Raw genomic sequence first — 21789 nt, forward strand, 5'->3', positions numbered from 1 at the left:
TCAGGTAGGGCTGCCCGCTCTCTCCTGCCTTGTACGTGTGCTGTTTGGAGCCCTTCGCCGCATCCATCAGGAAGGACGTGAGCCTGAAGGGCGTGACTATCCCAGGCAGCGGAGGCCTTCAGGTCAAGACCTCCCTGTACATCAGCATCACTGTCTTCTGCACCGATCATCAGTTGGTGAGTAGGCTGTTGGACATCTGCAGCCAGTTTGAACTGGCCTCGGGTGCCAGAGTCAATAGGGGTAAGATCGAGGTCATGTTCTTCGGGAACTGGGACGACCGCTCCTTCATCCCCTTCACCCTCAGGACAGACTACCTGAAGGTGCTGGGTGTTTGGTTTGGTGGAGCTGGGGCGTGCACTAAGACTTGGGAGGAGTGTATTACCAAACTGAAGCAGAAGCTGGGCAGGTGGACGCTCCGGTCCCTCCCCATCACGGGTAAGAACCTGGTTGTCAGGTGCGAGGGGCTTTCGGTACTGTTGTATGTGGCGCAGGCCTGGCCTATTCCCTGGGCCTGTGCCGCTGCGATCACCCGGGCCATCTTCCATTTCATTTGGGGGTCGAGGATGGACCGGATCTGCAGGGACACCATGTACAAAGACCTGGAAAATGGGGGAAAGGGCGTACCGAATGCCACCCTCGCCCTGACGGCTACCTTTGTGTGTGGCTGCATCAAGCTGTGCGTAGATCCTCAGTACGCAAACACCAAGTGTCACTACTTTACTGAGGTTCTACCTGTCCCCGGTGTTGCGAAGGATGGGCCTGGCCTCGTTGCCGTGGAACGCTCCGAGTAGTTGGACTGTCCCGTACCACCTGTCCTTCGTGGAGAAATTTTTGAAGGGAAACACCTTTGACCACGAGGCCGTCAGGCAGTGGTCAGCACGTAGTATCCTCGAGACCCTTCGGGAAAAGGAGAGGGTGGATCCCGTCGTGTGGTTCCCCCACGCAGACTGCCAAAGTCGTTTTGTGGAATTTTATCGCCAGAACTATCAAACAAGCACCAGGACATTGCTTGGCTGGCGGTGAGAGGGTCTCTGCCAGTGAGATCCTTTATGCATGCCCAGAATCTCTGCGCCACCGCACGCTGCCCTCGCGGTGGCTGCGGGGAGGACAAGACTGTCGCTCACCTCCTTCTGGAGTGTGCCTATGTGCAGGAGGTCTGGAGGGGGATGCTGTGGTATTTGTCGAGGTTCGTCCCAAGCAGCTCCGTGACGCGGGACTCCGTGCCCTCTGCGCCTGGAGGACCATCATTGCGGTGAAAGACGCTCTTTGGTCTGCCTGCAACTTGCTGGTCTGCCAGCTGAAAGAACTGACCCTGACCGAGTGTTGCAGACTGGCGCACTCCAAGGTCCAGGACTACGTGCTAAAGCTTGGGGCTGCCGCCGCCAAGGTGCGGTGGGCAAAGACCACCGTATGAAACCTCTCGTCCAGAATGGAAAAAAGGGCCCAGCTGGCGCCTTCCCCAACTGGTCAGGGGGCCAACGGGAACTGTGCAGGGTGACGACTGCTGGGGTATTTTCTTTTTGCTTTGTGTTTTTTTTTCTTTTTTTTTTTCCTTTTTTAGTTGGTGTACGTACCCCCTGGGTCACCCGGAGCGGCTTGCATGACTGGGTCGGTGTATAAATGTTTTTATTTTTTGTACATCTTATGAATAAAGTATTTTTTTTTCAAATTTAAAAAAAAGTGATAACGTCTGAAACCGAACCTTCCAGCTTAGTGAGCAAACTCACATCTGTAGGGGAAGGGAGTTCTGAAATAAATAGGGAGATGGGGGAGGCGGATAGAAGATGGATAGAGGAGAAGATGGGTGGAGAGGAGACAGACAGGTGCCCCTACACCTCCCCATCCCTGGCCCCAAAAAGACTTTCCACATCAAGGAGATGTTCACCTGCACATCTGCTAATATAGTTTACTGCATCTGCTGTTCCTGTTGTGGCCTCCTCTACATCAGGGAAACCGGAGGCTTGGGCACCACTTTGCAGAACACCTATGCTTGGTTCGCACTAAACAAATGTATCTCCCAGTCACGAACCATTTCATCTCTCCCTCCCATTCCTTAGATTACAAGTCCATCCTGGACCTCCTACAGTGCCACAACAATGCTATCCAAAGGTTGCAGGAACAGCAACTCATTCTGCTTGGGAACGCTGCAGCACAATGGTATCAATGTGGACTTCACGTGCTTCAAAATCTCCCCTCCCCCTGGCGCATCCCAAAACCAGTCCAGCTCATCCCCACCTCCCTGACCTATCCCTCCTCCCACCTCAAGTCGCATCCCTATTTCCTACCTAATAACCTCATTCTGACCCCTTGACCACCCTCCCTGGACTCACCTTTACTGGCTCCATCCCCACCTTTTTGATTGCCTGACTCCTCTCCACCTATCTTCTTCTCTATCCATCATCTATCTGCCTCCCACTCTCTCCCTATTTATTTCAGAACGCCCCCACTGCCACCCCCCCATTTCTGAAGAAGGGTCAAGGCCCAAAATGTCACCCTTCCTGCTCCTCTGACGCTGCTTAGCCTGCTGTGTTCATCTAGCTCTACACTTTGCTCTAGCCATCAATAAAGTTCTCAATATCAAGACTCTATAAATCAGAATCATCACATTTATAAGCCAGGAAACCAGAACCAAACCAATGATCTGGACACTAGTACCATTCAAATTACCCAAATCATCAAACATCTCCCTACTTCTCCAGCGATCTGGCACGAAAGGTCAGAACATTGCATGTATAAAACAATTTAACACCGTCCATGTACACTTTAATTTTTTTTGATAAATAAATAGAAAATGCTTTCCCCCCAAAATCAATCTCTTAAACCTCCTCTCCATCATCCTCATTCATTGACCCATCCACTTAACTCTGTCCCTCCCAAACAAACCCATCCACTTAACACCTTGTTGTCACCCCCTCCCTCCACTGACCCTATCCCTTGATCTTGCTTGCCCGCTCAACCCGTCCCTTGGCACCCCACTGCACCCACCCCGTCCGGTGACATCCCCGTCATTGACCCTGTCCTTTGACACCCTCCTCTAATGACGCCATCTCGCCATCCTTATTTACCCCATCTCTTGACTCCGCCCTCCCAAAGGCCTGTCCTCTGACCGTCTCCATATTGTTACCCTTTGTTTACTGACATGGGCAGTGTGTTGTGATGGGGGAGTCCGCAGATACAAAGTTAGTCCTGGAGATGCGCTTACCGCCCCGCAGCACGTGACACCACGGCAGAAGTTCCTTCAACGATGCCACAGCTGTACAGGGAAGGAGGGGCGGCCCGTTCGCCGAGTTTGTGTGAGCCTGTCGCCAGGTACCGCGATCGATGAACGTTGACAGCCCGAAACCCAACTTCGGTCTCCGGAGGGGGGAGGGGACCCGAGCGACGGCCAGGCCGCACGGACACGCATGCGCAAGCGCCGCCTTCACGCCCATTGACGTCACTGCGTCGCACGTCGTAAAGTATCAATCTTCGTTCACTTGTGTGCACGTATGGTTCTCTCTGCAAGATGAGTTTATACTTGAGGGTCATTTCTTTCTCCTCCTCTTCCCCCCCGACCCACACCAAATTTCTGACTCCTCCAACTAACGACCACGATGACAGAAAGTGCTTGAAAAACTTAGCAGCTTTGGCAAAGAGAAACATTAAATGTTTCAAGTCCTGCATGACATCTTCACTTTGTTTCTCTCTCAGCCGATGCTGTCAGACCTGCTGAGTTTTTCGAGCACTTTCCGTTTTTGGTTTCAATTTTTAAGCGTCTGCACCGTTTTGATTTTATTTAACTACTGGCGTCAGCACAGCATTTTTAAAATTGCTCTTGTTCTGTCCTTGAAAATAAGTGTCTTGGTATTTTAATTACTACATGTCCAAAAGCAGATTCAGCAAGTGATCGAAGCTTAGCTGTAATGACATTCATTAATTAGTCATGGAATAAAGAAGTAAAGATATTTTCTACAGTTTGAAGGGGTATTAATGAGAGCACATCTGGGGCATTCTGCCAATTGTTTTGGTCAATTTCAAGAAAAGACATAATTACATGAGAAGCAATTCAAAGACGGTTCACCTGACAGATTCATGGGATGTGGGGGTTTATCCTGTGAGGAAAGGGTGAACAGCTTGGACAAACATCCATTGACCTTTAGTAGAATGAGAAACAATCTTATTGAAATATATAAAGTCCTGAGAAAATTTGATCGTGATGGAAGCTGAAAGAATGTTTTCCCTTGCGAGAGAGATAAGAACAACAGGACATAGTTTTAAGATGAGACAGCGAAGAATATTTATTTCTGTCAGAGGGTCATTAGTCTTTGGAACACTCTTCTCAAAGAGAGATGGATTCAGTGTCATAGAGCCATAGAGATAGACAGCACAAAAGCAGACCCTTCAGTCCAACTAATCCATGCCGACCAGATATCCTAAATAAATCTAGTCCCATTTGCCAGCATTTGGCCCGTTTCCTTCTAAACCCTTCCTATTCATAAACCCATCCTTTTAAATTTTGCCACGCCCTCTAGCAACTCATTCCATACACACCTCACCCACCCTCTGCATGAAAAAATTACCCCTTAGGTCCCATTTAAATCTTTCCCCTCTCACTTAAACCTATGCCCTCTAGTATTGAGCAACTCCCCAACCTGGGGAAAAGACCTTGTCCATTTACCCCATCCATGCCCCTCATGATTTTATAAACCTCTAGAAGGTCACCCCCTCATCCTTTGACATTCCAGAAAAAATAGCCCAAGCATTTAATATTTTAAGGCAGCGGTAGTTACATTCTCAACTAACCACGGAGCCCAAGGGCTTGGGTGTTGACACAGGAAAATGGATTGAAGGCTACAGTCAGAACAGCCATATCTTTTTGACTGGAGGAGTAGGTCCAAGCTGTTGACTCGCATCCTCCCGCTTCTAAGTTTCATATAGCGCTGTATATTTATACACTTTAGCAAAGTGAGTAGATAAGGGTCGTGAGATTTGATGTTATCTCTTTAATTATGGAATACTGCAGTTAATTATAGATGTAGCTTGCGAATTCTGATTGAAATCTTTGTGCTTAGTTCAGACTTTAGAATTCAAACTATTCTGCAAGGTAGAGTTATTCAATGGATAAATCTACTGTGGACAATCAAAGCCTATGCTTCGATTTAAAGTAAACATTTCGAACAAATCATTTCGCATAGTTTTTAAACTCACCTGAACATGTTGACTAGATGTTTTAAAATGAAGTGAGCTTAGTTTGAGGTTGGTAAGTTTGGAAACAGCATTCTTATTTGCTAAAATGTCCGTTCAATTAAGTCCTTTTGTACATACTGTACAAAATCCGCTCGTTGAACATTTATAAACTGGACTGCAGTTTGCATAACATATTGCTAATTATTTATTCTAACAGCGCTTTTATCAAAAACTTGCTAAATCGGTCCTAATTGCGAATATTATAATATACCCTGTCTTGTTAAATTCGAAGTTTCCTGACACATAACAAAGTTGATGGAGATGGCGGCTTATTGTTTCTACTCCATTCCCGCCGGAAGGGTGGTAACAACGTTCCCTTTCACTGAGTCAACAACTGGAGTCAATCATAGTGTTATCTGCGGCTAGCTGTAAGTTTGTGGATTGTAATTTAAAGCTCGAAGTGAATTCGGTTCTGCACGCTGATCAGTGAAGGCGAATTTGTAACCGATTTTTCTCGGAGTTTTTGCACGGGTTTTGGTTTTGAACTTCCAGCACACAGCAGCAGACTTCGTCTCCTGAATTAGTCCATTCATTAAGTCGGTAGGAGTTCGATGCTATGAGGTGTACATTACCATTCTGTCTGTGCACGGATCAGTTTCCGGGCGCTCATCAGTATCTGCTCATGTAAGAATGAATAACCTTAACCAAATCGGACAACGTTACTGTATATTTTGGCAAGGCAGTATCAAGGACAGGATATAGGAACATCAAAACTGAATTTCAGAAGATTGTTTGTGATTGAGAGAGGAATTGTAATATAAAACTCCATCAGTCAAAGAAAGGAACCTCAAAATTGTAATCACTTGATGTCAAGAATGGTCCAAATCTAAATAGTTTCCTGTCATGTTTTCAGATTATTTCCACACCTTAAATGGAATCAGATTCCAACAGTGTCACTTTATTTATGCGTGCATTAATTCGAACTACTGACTAAGCATAGCTAGAGGGAATTTTTTTTAACATTTAGAGCATTTTGAAACAAACTAGTACATTATACTTTTAAAAATCGTTTCTGATATCAGATTTAATATTATATTTAAAACAAGCAGAATTTATTTAAATTCTTCTTTACATCAATAACAAGAGCAAAACTAGGAAGCCAGTGCGTATACATCCTACTAACCCCAATATAAAAACAACCATTAAGATGTAATCCATGCCATCAGAGATTTGGAAAGCTGTCTAAGGAGCTTTGGTGAATTTCTGCAGTGCATCACATAGGAGGTACACTGTAGCTACAGAGCATCAGAGAAGGAGAGAGTGATTGTTTGTGAATTTGATATCATTCAAGGGGTCTGATCTGTACTGGATTAGTGTCAAATTCTTGAGTGTTGTTGGAGCTGCATTCATCTAGGCTATTCCAACATACTCCTGGCTTGGGCCCTGTAGGTAGCGGCCAGGGTCTGGGGACTCAGGAGGTGAGTTACTTGCCGCAAGGTTTAAGCCTCTGTCTTGCACTTGTAGCCACAGTATCTATAGACTAGGCAAGGGAGAATAGTGAATTGTGAGGATGATGCTGATTGACTTCAGAAGGACATTGACAAGTTGATCAAATGGGCAGACTTTTGACAGATGAATTTCAATGCAAGAAATATGAGATAATGCATTTTGATTGAGGAAACACAGGAAGACAATACAAGCTCTGTGGTATGATATTGAAGGGAGTACCAGAGCAGAGGGCTCTTGGGGTTTACCTGCATGATTCTTTGGAGGTGGCCAGGCAAGTTTAAACAGTTGTTAAGGCAGCTTGTAGAATCCTGTGTTTATCATCGCAGTCATGAAGTATAAAAGCCCAAGGAAGTAATGCTATGCCTCTACAAATCATTGGTCAGACCACATTTAGAGCATTGTGTTCAGTTCTGGGCACCTTATTGAAGGAAGGATGTTTAAGCCCGGAGAGAGTTCAAAGGGGATTTACAAAAATAATACTAGAAATGAGGGACTTTAGATACAAGAAAAGATTAGAGAAATTGGGTTATCCTCCTTGAAGCAGAAAAGATTAGGAAGTAACTTTATTGACATGTACAAAATTATGCACAATGTTGACAGGACAAAGAAGGACATCCTATTCCATTAGTTAATATGTCAGTAGCTAGGGGTCACAATTTCAAGACTGTCAGCAATGAGAGCTAGGAGTGTGACAGGAGAAACTTCTCTGCTCAGAGAGTTCAGAATCCTGAAGGGGGAAGGGAAGACGGGTTTAGAAGTGAGATCATGCTGGAGATGCAGAAATAGTTGGGGGGTGACCCATTGAATGGTGAAGGCTGGTAGAGTGGAAGGAAAGGATGAGGGGATTGCTTTCAAGAGCATGGAGAAGAGAGAACAGAACATTGGGAAATGAGACTAACGCAGTCAACAGTCTTATCAATCAAGGTAGAAGAGAATTGAGGATAAAATAAGACATTGGAGAAAGTGTTTGAAAGTTAGCAACATCAGAGTAGAAGTGACTCAAAAATGCATCTTGGATACATCTGATTTCCAGTATTTTTATTTATTTTTGATTTCCAGCATGTATAGTAGTTTGCTTTAATAATCATACCATGCCCTTTTAAAGCAAACAGGACATTTTGGTGTGACATTAGTCTGTGAAGCATAACTGTCTCTGTGGTACGTTTCTACATTACAAAGACTGGCTTGGCTTCACTGAACAGTTTCAACTATATAAGGCTTCTTATCTGTTTGTGTAGGTTTCCTTGTGCTAATATGCCAAAATCCATTGTACAACAAGCTATTTGGCAGGAATCCAGTCAGCATTTTATTTCCTTGTATGGACAAATGCCTGGAATGGGAGGGGAGGGAACTTAAACAGCTGTCACTAGACATTGGATGGTGTGAACACATGACTTGTACATCAGCTTAGGCAAAGCAAAAACTGGCATTGCTCTGGCACTTTATACTTGAAGAAAATTTTGTATTTCTCATCTTTTTTTGAATACAGGTAAGAAGTATTTATGTATATATTATCTGTGGGTATAATTGTAACTTATCAATATTTAGCACTTTCTCGCTCTTATCGTGTGTTGGGAGAATTTTTAACTTTAGAAACTGCAGTCTTGTGTCAGTTTGCCAAATATGCATCTTTAGAGGAAGCAATACTAAAGTTAACTTTACAGGACAACTCAAAGACTTGTGAAAGGGGACACCAATAAGTACATAAATAAAAACTGATTTTTTAAAAAATAGGATTAGCAAAATGTTTTTAACTACAAGATTAGAGCATTGATTTGAACTTGAGAAATGCTTGGGCAGAAACTGTAAGTAGTTTTACAAAATTTAAAACTCATGGATAGTTGAGAAATTTAATGGTCTTCACAACTGTTAATCTGAGTAAACTGTAAATTCATTCATTCATTGACTATTTGTTTCACTCTATACAAACATCTCTCATTGGAGAAGATTTTCTCTGTTCCTTTTATAGTGGCATCAAAAGACAACAGGAAGATTTCTTGCAGCAACTTACTTCTGACTATGTTTGCTGTTATCACAGGACTTTTCTTTCATTGATGGAATAGTTAGTTGACTTTCCCCCTTTAAGGTGGCAGATTTATGAAAGAAAGCTAAAGGTTATTATTTATTTTTAGCATGTTGCCAGCTTCTACTATTTAAATGTCGAAAAATTTGTTGTGTGATCCCATGAATCTGCTTGGTGTAGTTCGTGATTACTACATTCTTCTGGATAAAAAAACTGCACATTTGACAATGATTACAGCAATGTTATCTCCAGGCATGGGTCTGGTAATCAGTCTAAAGCCAGAGACCTTTGCTGTAAATTCCTGGGCTTCTGAGGAGCATAAACGTTTCATTGCAAAGAGTGGTTAGCTTGTTAAACGAACTGTGAACTTTTGGGTAGATTTCTCTGGGGCGGTTTCTAAGCTGGTAAACAAGATTTCAAAATGGCTAAGAAATGAAAAAAACTTTCTTGGATCTAATGAAAAACATATTAATTTTATTCCCACATGGCACATCTGGGCAAGGGTTAACATGAAAATATTAGCTGAACAAAATGGAGTTGGTGGGAGCTGGTTTCAAATATCAGCCAAAGTGAGAATAACAAAAACAACCTGCACTTGGGTATAAATAGCATTGTTTTATAGCAACAAAAGCTGCAGCTTTTAGGATTTAAAAGATACCGCATATAATTGGACAAAAGACATTGCACCATTTATTGCAAGTTGCAGAGCATTTTTTTTTACTTAAGCAAAACCAGAAAATGCTACAGATACTCAACAAGTCAGACAACATCTGTGGAGAAAAAAGAATGTTAACCTTGTAAATCAATGATTTTTTGTTTTATCATAACTCAAATGTTCTTCTCTGAAGGCATTGCTGATGTTAAGGTTCAGCATCAAAGATGGCAGCCATGCTGAAGCAAGCTTTATCTAAATGTCTATTCACAAATGAATGTCAGGAAGATATCTGACCAAAAGAAGCAATTTAGTCAAACCCAATTCTAATATCCACACATTGCAGAGGGCACTTTATTGAAAACAAGACTAATGGGTCGTTTTCTCTTTCCTTTGTTCTTACTTCCATTACTGGGGATTTGGTTAGCTTATTTGGCTGGATAGCTGGTTTGTGATTTCAAAGGTGTGGGTTCAGTTCTACACTGACAGGTTACCATAAAGGACTAGCCTTCTCAACCACACCCCTTGCCAGAGGCATGGTGACTCTTGGGTTAAAACACCACCAATCAACTCTCTCTAATGAGATACAGTATTAAAAATGAAAGAACTGCAGATGCTGTGAATCGGGAACAAAAGCAGAAGTTGCTGGCAAAGCTCTGACCCTTCTGAGGAAGGGTCACCAGACCTGAAACGTTAACTCTGACTTTTTCTTCACCGATACAGCCAGCCTGCTGAGATTTTCTGGCAACTTCTGTTTTTTGATCTGTACCATACTTCCCCTACTGTCAACATTCGCATTTGCAGCATAGATTGCAGTTCAAACTGGTCTATTTTCACTTTCATGCAAAATGGTTTACTTTACAACTGAGCTATTGTGAATCTATTTATTTATTGATTCCTGTTTATTCATCTATTCTTTCATAAATATGAGCATCGCTGACAAGGCTAGCGTTTGTCTCCCTAATTACCAGATTATAGTGCACCACTTCCATGAATTGCTGCAGTCTAGCTGGTTTTGCTACATTCACGGTGCTATAAGAATAGTTGCTTGTAAATACATAATTTGAATATTGCTTGTAAAAAGTTGAAGCTTTTTGTCTTGCACTCACCAGGATCAGGACATGGGAAACAGACTTGAAAATGGGACATCAGTTTATACAATGTAAGAAGAGGGTGCTAATTGGTTGCGCCATCATTCACATGGAGGTGAAGGAAGAACAGTTCGCGGTCAATCTTAGCTCTCGTTGCAGGAAGGTAGACTCCAATTGTATAGGGTATTGTCATGGGAGTGTAGCAGAGATTGGTAGTTTCCATAACCCTTTTCTTCCATGAAAATGATGTAATGTATGTCAACCTCCTCTTAGACTACTTAAAACAGGGTCCTGTGTATTAATATATGTAGCTGCTGACATGCAGATATGCATCCCATTGTGAGCCTGGCTCGTGATCTTAAATTAATTTCCAATGTAATTATTAGAAAATAATTTTATTCCAGACTGTTTAGTAAATTATTCCAAATTGCAGAATCTTGTATATGGTGGACTTACTGTTCTGAAACTTGTAAGCATGGGCTGGTTGGGCATGATCAACATTCTGCCTGCTATAATTGGTCAATGGGACTTGTGGTTTATTTGGGTTTACCAGATATATCTGGATTCACACTGCCACTGAAACTCATATATCACATTATTCACTTGTGGGGTGGGCAAAATGCCATTTTAGGCTTGACCACAGAATTCTGTGAGTGGAGAAAACCATTTGAGTTTATGCAACGTTTTACCTTCCAGGAAATCTGAATAGATTGGGGACCATTCAGAGCTTAAAGGGGTGGGCTTAGGCCCTTTCATGTGTTTTGTGATATACTGCAAATGATGGTTTGATCAGGGTAGCCATTATCATGCACTCTGTCTTGGCACCCAAGCTTACACAGTGGAAAGATGGTTAGGACCCTACTCACAAGGATGCCAAATAAGATTGATCTTGTAGTGCCTGGAACCGTAAGACTAATGTGTATATGTTAACCAATGAATTTGGATTTTGGTACATGATAGTAGAGAATACAGGCAGATTTCTTGAGTAATATGTGAAAAGGAAGATCATTTGGTCGCTCAATTTTAATGGTAAATTTGAGCATTTGAGTTTATTAAGCAGTGTAAAGAAATTCTTTGCAGCTATAGATTCAAGGATTAAAAACATGTCATTTACATATCAGAAGAATGGAAGTGAAAGGCTAGTGGTCAATCAACCAAAGACATGTTTGGCATGGTAACCAACAAAAATGTTAGCAAGAGGCGATACCTGAAGATGCTGTTTTATCCTTACATCTTTGGTCAAGGTTTTTGGTCACCTGTTCAAATATCTCCTTCTGCAGAGGTGTCAAATGATAGAGTCAGAGATAGAAACAGACCCTTCGGTCCAACTAGTCTGTGCAGACCATGTTGCCAAACTAAACTAGTCTCATTTGCCTGCATTTGGCCTATGTCTTCCCAAACCTTTCCTATTCATGTCTTTATCCAAATGTCTTTTAAATGTTGTAACTACATCTGCATCTATCACTACCTCTGGCAGTTCATTCCATGCACAAACCACTCTCTGTGTAAAATAACCTGCCCCTTATGTCCTTTTTAAAACATTTTCCTCTCACCTTAAAAATATGCCCCCTAGTTTTGAACACCCCACCCTAGGACAAAGACTCTTACTATTCCTAGTCCTATCATCTGTCCTCCTCATGATTGTATAAACCTCTAGAAGGTCACTTCTCAACCTCTTCTGCTCTGGTGTAAAAAAAACACAGCCTATTTTTATAATTCAAACCTTCCATTCCCAACAGCATTCTGGTAAATCTTTTCTGAACCCTCGCCAATTTAATATTTCTCCATTCGCAGGGCAACCAAAACTGCACACAGTATTCCAGAAGAGGCCTCTCCAATGCATTCTGTACAACCTCAACATGATGTCCAACTCCTATACTCAAAGGTCTGAGTATTGAAGGCAAGGGTGCTAAATGTCTTTTTAACCACCCTGTCAACCTGTGACACAAATTTCAAAGAACTATGTACCTGAATCCCCAGGTCTCTCCATTCTACAACATTACCCGAGACCTTACCATTAATTGTATAAGTCTTTCCCAAAATACTTTAAGGGGTTATGTATTGATGTGACTCTGTTGCACATGATGGTTTTACCTGATGTAGCAATTCTTACGTTATCCTCCATAACATAAAACATAACATAACAGGTGACTGTCTGTGTGGACTTTGCACATTTTCCCCATGTCTGCGTGGGTTTCCTCTGGGTGCTCCGGTTTCCTCCCAAAGTCCAAAGATGTTTAACCTAGGGAGATTGACCGTGCTAAGTTGCCTGTAGTGTTCAGGGATGTGTAGCTTGGGTGGGTTATAGGGCGATGGGTCTGTGTGGGATGTTCCAAGTGTTGGCGTGGACTTGTTGGGCCGAAGATCCTGTTTTCACACTGTCAGGATTTTATGACATTCTATGAGAACATAAAAAGGGTTCAGATATCATGGTATTAAAGAATCTGACAGATGTTTATTACGGCTAACTGTTATACACAAACAATAGATTAAAACAGAAGAGCATGGAGCAGCATGTTTCTAGTTGGGTATCATGTTTCAAGATGGATAAGATGGAGTAGGAGACCTTTATTATCTCAGGTCACATGCTATGATACAGTGATAATATGATAAACATTTCTCTTAAAGGTATAGAAATATACTGGCAGTGATACTTAATACAACATTGCCCTTTTTACAAAGTTAGAAAATGATCTCAAACAGATATACGCGGTCATTAAAACAAACAAATTGCTGGAGAAACTCAGCAGATCTGGCAGTATCTGTGGAGAGAAAGCAGAGTTAACATTAATGTTTCGTGTCACTTGACCCTTCTTAAGAACTATATGTTCAGCTACAGTGCTGTACTTGTAGTTGTTAGTGTGACGATGATGTGATTTGGTTCACTCTCCATTTAGTACACATGTGTTGAAACAGTTTGCCAGTGTATTGAGTCTATTGTCTTATGCTATTTAACAATTTAACCTTGACACTGAATAAACTGAAATTAGCCCCCAAGCAAGCAAGTTTGGTACAAATTTAGTTCACATACTGAGCACGCTAATAAAAGTTATAATCCTGTAAATGTGCTGCCTATGTTACAGTATAGTTAACATATTCTATACATGCTTGAAAATCATTTCTTCAAGATGAATTGGACCAAACATTTTATTTAAATAATTCATGCATTGTAGTTTGTGATGGCATAATGCTTTGCAGAACATATGTGTATGCAATGGTATAAATGACATTGGTTCAATTTTCTTTCCTTTCCACTGCATTCCAGATTTCAACTCTGCTCATGTGTGAGGCATCACTGAGGCCTTATGATACTTGACAGCTATGGAGAAATTCAAAGAGAAAGTCATGCCCAATTTATTCTTGCTCACTTCTCAGACTATCTTCAAATTGATTGCTTGCTTGTTTTCTTTGCTCGACTTGAAGTGTGGCCTGAGGTGATATGGAAGGGGTAACTGGAGAGGAAGAAAAGATTTTGGTGCTGACAATGAAATGCACTTAAGGGATGTGGAGGGTAAATAGAAATCTAAGTACTTTGAGATTGTGTTACCCACTGGCAAATTATAGTTATTTTTATATTGCGGGCAGCAGGTATATTCTTCACCCAGATATGTGCCCAAACAGTCCAACCACTTTTCCTGCAAATTAGCTGCAGTGGTATTTTATGCATGCACAGACAGGCATGAACATTTAGGCCATTTTTAAATGCGTGAAGTATTTGCGTCATGACATGCACTAAATGTGACTTGAATATAAGGAATATTGTGCTGCTGCTGGTAGATCAGTGTGCTTACAGAAAGATTGGCGGCAATCATGCAGAATGAGTGAAAACTTTGGTGATTACCTGCTTGCTGTACAAAACCTGCATGTTGGCAGCTGACTGCATAGACACAATTATAAAAGCAGCTGAAGTGATATTAGGCTCTTCCATAGCAGGTAATAATTTACATTACTTACCTATAAATGAAATAAACTAACACGAGGCAAATGTTATATATTAATATATGGTAGGATTATGCAGGTAAGCAATACGAAGATTTGTTTGAAATGACATTCAGATCTTAAAACCAATTATGACATCCTACTGCATCCCTAAACCAGCCCAGTTCATCCCCTCCCCCCACTGCACCACACAACCAGCCCAGCTCTTCCCCCCCACCCACTGCATCCCAAAACCAGTCCAACCTGTCTCTGCCTCCCTAACCGGTTCTTCCTCTCACCCATCCCTTCCTCCCACCCCAAGCCGCACCCCCCGCTACCTACTAACCTCATCCCACCTCCTTGACCTGTCCATCTTCCCTGGACTGACCTATCCCCTCCCTACCTCCCCACCTACACCCTCTCCACCTATCTTCTTTACTCTCCATCTTCGGTCCGCCTCCCCCTCTCTCCCTATTTATTCCAGTTCCCTCCCCCCATCCCCCTCTCTGATGAAGGGTCTAGGCCCGAAACGTCAGCTTTTGTGCTCCTGAGATGCTGCTTGGCCTGCTGTGTTCGTCCAGCCTCACATTTTATTATCTTGGAATCTCCAGCATCTGCAGTTCCCATTATCTCATGACATGGGTATTCTGTTTGTAATTAACCTAAATGCATGCCTCATTAAAGCCAAGTAATGTGGGCATGCATGCATTGTTTCACTGTTTACGTTTAATAATCACAAGGTTGATAGTTGAGATTTAATGGAGTCGGTAAGATTGTTTGTAACATGCTGCAATACAAAAATGGTAAATTAAACGGTAAAACATAAACTCCAGCTTAGAACTTTCCACATGATAAGTTAAAATCTGTTCAAACTTCTCATGAAATTCATGTAAAATTCTTCCCAGTGAAGGTAGGTTTTCATTGTATGGCATTGTAGCAGACAGAATAGATGGGAATGTGAATTGTGGAGAAGCAGCAACAAGGCTTCGAGGGGATTTGGACAGACTAGGTGGGTGTGCAAAATCATGCAGATGGAATATAATGTGGAAGCATGTGAAGTTAACCAGTTTGGTAGGAGAACAGAAATGCAGAATATTTAGTCATTGAGATCTACAGAACAGAAAAAGGGCCCTTCAACCCATCTCATCTGTGCCAGTCAAAAACAACCACCTAACTATTCTTACCTCATTTTACAACACTTGGCCCCATAGTCTTGTATTCCTTGGCATTGCAAGTGAATGTCTAAATACTTTTTGTCAATGTTATGAGGGTTTCTGCCTCTAACACTCTTACAGGCAGTGAGTTCCAGATTCTCACCACCTTTTTTGCGAAAAAGATTTTCTTCATATTTCCCTTAAACCTTCTGCTGCCAGTCATTGGTCTTTCCATTAAGGGGTAAAATTTCTTCTTACCTACCCTATTTATGCTCCCCTAATATTTTTGCACTTCTCAATCATGCTCCGCCTCAGTCTTCTCTGCTTCAAGAAAGACAACCCCAGTATCAGTTAAACCCCAAGGATGTCTGAGAGGCCAGAATTGGTTGAGCACAGATATCTTGTGGTATTCTAGAGTTGCTGGAGTTTTGGGCATTGGCAGCAGCAATGCCATTGGATTTAAAAACTAGGAAGATCATTTTAAAATTGAAGCTATGTTAATTCGGGAACCAAAGTAAGTCAGGATTGATGAATGAACAGGACTCAGTGCCTGTTACAGCACAACAGAGTTTTGGATGATGTCGAGTTTACAAAGTAGAATGTTGGCCAGCACCCAGAAATGCATTGGAATAGTCCATTCTAAAGTTATGTAAATGAATGGGTACGGGTTTCTACAATGAGTGTGCTGACACAAATATGGCATTAGTAAGGTACTTAATGTTTTGTTTTAATAGGCTCCAAAGTACATGTCCTATAATTATCCATTTGATATTTGATGCTTCTAGCTATTGTTCAATATGTTAATGTGAAATGTTTTGGAACAGGATGAAAATAGTTTACTTAAGTGTGGTGGAAAGCTCCAGGAACAAGACAAACATAAGTATCTATAACAAACAACAAATGAACCACTTTCAATCAGACCTATAGCAACTATAATGGTTTTTACAAACTCACCTATGATAGGATACAATTATTTTGGACTTTAAAAATTCAGGATTTTATAGAACATAGAACATAGAACAGTACAGCACAGAACAGGCCCTTCAGCCCACAATGTTGTGCCGACCATTGATCCTCATGTATGCACCCTCAAATTTCTGTGACCATATGCATGTCCAGCAGTCTCTTAAATGACCCCAATGACCTTGCTTCCACAACTGCTGCTGGCAACGCATTCCATGCTCTCACAACTCTCTGCGTAAAGAACCTGCCTCTGACATCCCCTCTGTACTTTCCACCAACCAGCTTAAAACTATGACCCCTCGTGCTAGCCATTTCTGCCCTGGGAGATAGTCTCTGGCTATCAACTCTATCTATGCCTCTCATTATCTTGTATACCTCAGTTAGGTTCCCTCTCCTCCTCCTTTTCTCCAATGAAAAGAGACCGAGCTCAGTCAACCTCTCTTCATAAGATAAGCCCTCCAGTCCAGGCAGCATCCTGGTAAACCTCCTCTGAACCCTCTCCAAAGCATCCACATCTTTCCTATAATACGGCGACCAGAACTGGACGCAGTATTCCAAGTGCGGTCTAACCAAAGTTTTATAGAGCTGCGGGGATAATGGGAACTGCAGATGCTGGAGAATTCCAAGATAATAAAATGTGAGGCTGGATGAACACAGCAGGCCAAGCAGCATCCCAGGAGCACAAAAGCCGACGCCCCGGGCCCAGACCCCCCACCAGAGAGTCTTGTTTATTAGCTGGCCTCAGTCATCGAGATCAATATAAGCATGAATGGGTTGTGGTATATGAATGAATATGTTCAATAAACTACATGGCTAAAATGTTAAAAATCCATGGAAAGAAAATAATAGAGAGAATTTTTTTCATAGTACCAAAAGGTTAAAATGGAGAGCTATTGATTATATGGTTGCTTTAAATTATTTCTCGTTCATCATGACATTTGTGTTCCTTTTCACTCAAGGTTCAATAAATGCTAGAACAGAATTGTACATTATGGTTGCAGATGTTTTAATGATTAATACTTGGTCTCCTTGAGTTTATCCAATAAACAACCCTGATGTGCAGACCATGAAAGTCCCATTTTTGTTCATTTCACCCAAGATCTCAGGATGAGTGCTGTTATTGAATTCAAGAGGAGAACAAAGTTTAGGATTCACTCTCCTGATCATTAGCCTCTGACTAATGTTAGATGTATCTTTGTGAACAGTTAAGTCAAGACAACATTAGCTTTGGCAGTACTGCGTTCAGTTATCAAACAGTTTGCTAATATTATCCATGTTTACAGATGAAACATAATGATTTGGGTAAGGAAATGCATGAAATACTTATGGAAATATGTCCAAAAAGGAATCAATGACTTTGGAAGAGGTAGTCATCCAGAAAAATTGCCAACAGATAAAAATGAATAATACCTGGACCAAAGTAGTTCAGGAGCTAAGCATTTCATTGAGGTCTGAAAGTTTGTATTTATAATCTCATTATCCAGTGATGTAACATTCATACGTAGTTAAAGATGAAACTCGAGAAATTTCAATTTGTAAATATTCTAATGTTAATAAATGTGAGGAAGTACATGATTTAATGTAGCCCAAACAATATCAGTGATTTGAGTATTTTCCTAAATAATGCTATAATTTGTAAAACATTTTACTATCAAGACAACTACATTTTTCATGTTAATAGTTATGAAACCAGTATTTCTCTAAGACAATAGTAGTAGCCAAGGACAGTAATGGCCTATGAGCTTGGATTAGATGGAAGGTACCAGTTTAAGACAGGAAACTGTGCTTTTTTCCACTATGAACTGATTTTTCTAGTTTTGAAGATTTGAATTTATTCATGGAGGTTTTCTGTTATTTAGTACTATTGTCTCAACTAGAAAGGTTCACAAATGCAGTTTTTAAGGCGGCCAGTAACAAAGTTTTAAACAAGTAAGTTACATTTGAAGAACCTGTTTTAAGGAATGCTTCTCAATGAATCCTTAATGAACTCTTGCCACAATGTAAGATCATCACACATAGATTTAACTCCATTTGGGCACTGCTCCAGTAAACACCAATCTCTTAAGAACTTAGAAAACAAGTAAAACACCATAAAATATCACAAATAACTTTCAATGTTATTTAATACTCAGAATACCTCCGACAACTTCCATTCAGGGTTTTTACTACCAATTGACATTACTTATTACACAGCTGTTTATGAATTAAGGCATAACTTAATGGGAATTCCAAAATGCAACACTTTTCATTCTATTCCAAATGGTCAGATTTGGAGAGAATTATTCAAAGATTTATAGGGAATCCAACAAACCCGTAATCTGGAGAACAAAAATATATGCATACTTTGACATTGATTATTATAAAAAACAAACATAGATTTTTCCTTTGCATTCTCTTTAGTTTTTAGATTATCTGCACATTAAACCAGAATCAATGTATGACAAATGTTAATTTAGGAAAATGGGGCATTTTGTGGAAATATATTTTTGCTCAAGTTTTCAAATCGAGAATGAGCGCATAAATACAGTTGATACTTTTGTGCTAATAAGAATCAGCAGAAGATAACAACTTGTCTTAGTCTGATTGTGTTGGTATTAGTCTTGCAACAAAGTTAGAGCTAGCTAAACTTCATAATATTGCCCCACTTTCTTTGGATCTTTTGATGTGTTTTTTTTTCCCTAATTGTTGTATGCCTAAAGGGCTTATCAAAAAGATGCTACTTCCCTCAGTACTGCACTGCATTAGTAGGGTAGATTGTAGGCCTCTTGAGTTTCAAAACCAAACCTGCTGGCAAGAGTAACCACCTAAGAAACAGCTGATGCCACTTTTCACTGTACTTCCTTTATACTTCAAGTACTAATCCTGATAATATTAACTTTTATTATTTTACTGATATAAGATAGAATCTTTCATTTCTGACCTTGCGAATACTTGCCTAATTTCCTTTTTGTGTAAAATCCCTCTTTAGTTTTAAATAGTGATGAAAGCATTGTAAATGGACCATCTCCAACACATCCCTCACCTTCCTGGACCTCTCTGTCTCCATCTCAGGCAACCACCTAGAAACCGATGTCCATTTCAAGCCCACCGACTCCCACAACCACGTGAAATACACCTCCTCCCACCCACCTTCCTGCAAAAATTCCATCCACTATTCCCAATTCCTTCACCTCCGCCGCATCTGCTCCCAGGATGAGACATTCCACTCCTGTACATCTCAGATGTCCTCGTTCTTCAAGGACCACAACATCCCCCTCCCGCAGTGGTCGAGAATGCCCTTGACCATGTCTCTCGCGTTTCCGGCAACTCAGCCCTCACACCCCGCCCCCGCAATAGCCGCCAAAAGAGAATCCCCCTAGTCCCCTCATACTCCTCACACCAACCTCCGGATATAACGCATCATTCTCGGACACTTTCGCCATCTACAATCCAACCCCACCACTAAAGACATTTTTCCAACTCCACCCTTGTCTGCCTTCTGGAGAGACCACTCTCGCCATGACTCCCTTGTCCGCTCCACACACCCCTCCAACCCCACCACACCCAGCACCTTCCGCTGCAACTGCAGGAATTGCTACACCTGCCCCCATACCTCCTCCCTCACCCCTATCCCAGGCCCCAAGATGACTTTCCACGTCAAGCAAATGTTCACCTGCACATCTGCCAATGTGGTATACTGTATCCATTGTACCCGGTGTGGCTACCTCTACATTGGGGAAACCAAGCGGAGGCTTGGGGACCGCTTTGCAGAACCCCTCCACTCGGTTTGCATTAAACAACTGCACCTCCCAGTCACGAACCATTTCAACTCCCCCTCCCATTCCTTAAACGACATGTCCATCCTGGGCCTCCTGCAGTGCCATAATGATGCCACCCATAGGTTTCAGGAACAGCAACTCATATTCCGCTTGGGAACCCTGCAGCCCAATATCAATGTGGATTTCACCAGCTTCAAAATGTACCCCCCCCCACTGCATCCCAAAACCAGCCCAGCTTATCCCTGCCTGCCTAACCTGCTCTTCCTCTCACTTATCCCCTCCTCCCACCTCAAGCCGCACCTCCATTTCCTACCTACTAACCTCATCCCGCCCCCTTGACCTGTCTGTCCTCCCCAGACTGACCTATCTCCTCCCTACCTCCCCACCCATACTCTCCTCTCCACCTATCTTCTCCTCTATCCATCTTCGGTCCGCCTCTCCCTCTCTCCCTGTTTATTTCAGAATCCTCTCCCCATTCCCCTTTTCTGATGAAGGGTCTCGGCCCGAAATGTCAGCTTTTGTGCTCCTAAGATGCTGCTTGGCCTGCTGTGTTCATCCAGCTCCACACTTTATTATCTAGGATCTATGGAAATATGGTTACGGTAAGTGGCAAAAAATGCATTACTAATGTACTACTATGTGACTTCGGTTACTGCTCCTTTGCAAATCCCAAACACACATATATTCATGAATATGACAGACAAAAACCATTCAACACAGATCTTATGGATGGAAAAATAAAGATCAGAAGACAATTCAGTCGATAGAACCTCAGATCAGAAGAGTGGGTTCAGTTGAATATCACTGTTCCTTTGATTTTCCTTTTTAAGTGAGGGCTACATACAAAGCGACGGTCCGTCTTCAGTTCGAGAGATGATTGGATAGATATAGATTTTTTTTCTTGAATTAGAATCCTTTCTTTAAGACTTTAGGTTTTTCTTTTGTTCTGTTTTCTGTTTGCTGAATTCTGGATTTTTCCTGACTGCTTTGCAGTCTCAGGTCTGTAATAAATTGTAATAGGACCAATAAAAAAAAACTGTAGTTAGGCAGGTTTACGTTAACTAAAAGATTCCTGTTGCCACTGTGCCTCAAAGTTTCACTTCATTGCTTCTAAAGTATAGGTCTCAATCTTACCAGAACATGGCTGTGTATTTTCATTGAGTTTCATGGAAGGTTTCTTTCCACAAAGCCAATCTTCGCTATCTTCCCAAACTCACCTCATCAGCTAGGTACCATGCCTCCGTAACTCTCTGGTCATCTGATGCTCGCCTGATTCTCCAAGTCATCATAAGTGGAAGTACTCACCACTGCTGGGACCCTTGGCAACAGCATTATGTTTAAAACTCTGTTGCACCCAATCAAATACTGGCAATCTAGGGCTACACCACACAATTTGAGTTTCTTGCTCTGGACATGACAAACAGAGGGAAATTGTGCCTCACTTTGAGGACTAGGATCTGGATGTCCTCGTAGAGGGGGTGGTGCAGAAGACTGATGAGAGGCCACTGCTCTAGACAGTGTCATCCTGAAACCAGTTCAATGCAATATCAGCTGG

General features: G+C 41.8%; 2 protein-coding genes across 3 annotated transcripts in view; one reads left to right on the top strand and one right to left on the bottom strand.

The window, feature by feature from the left end:
• LOC125461459 (phosphatidate phosphatase LPIN2-like) overlaps window positions 1–3388 on the bottom strand; it is a 73505-nt gene extending 70117 nt beyond the window's left edge. The window contains exon 1 of the mRNA XM_048550272.2: window positions 3203–3388. The gene's annotated coding sequence lies outside the window, so the exon portion shown is untranslated. The remainder of the gene's footprint in view (window positions 1–3202) is intronic.
• Window positions 3389–5574: 2186 nt separating this feature from the next.
• The window catches only part of LOC125461494 (myosin regulatory light polypeptide 9), a 43225-nt gene continuing 27010 nt past the window's right edge, over window positions 5575–21789 (top strand). Inside the window, exon 1 of one of the 2 annotated variants that reach the window (XM_059652767.1) lies at window positions 5575–5594. The gene's annotated coding sequence lies outside the window, so the exon portion shown is untranslated. Of the gene's footprint in view, window positions 5595–8031; window positions 8165–21789 lie in introns of those variants that run through there. The other variant, XM_048550336.2, reaches the window with a different exon arrangement.

Source organism: Stegostoma tigrinum, chromosome 19 (assembly GCF_030684315.1).
Source record: "Stegostoma tigrinum isolate sSteTig4 chromosome 19, sSteTig4.hap1, whole genome shotgun sequence".
NCBI lineage: Eukaryota > Metazoa > Chordata > Chondrichthyes > Orectolobiformes > Stegostomatidae > Stegostoma > Stegostoma tigrinum.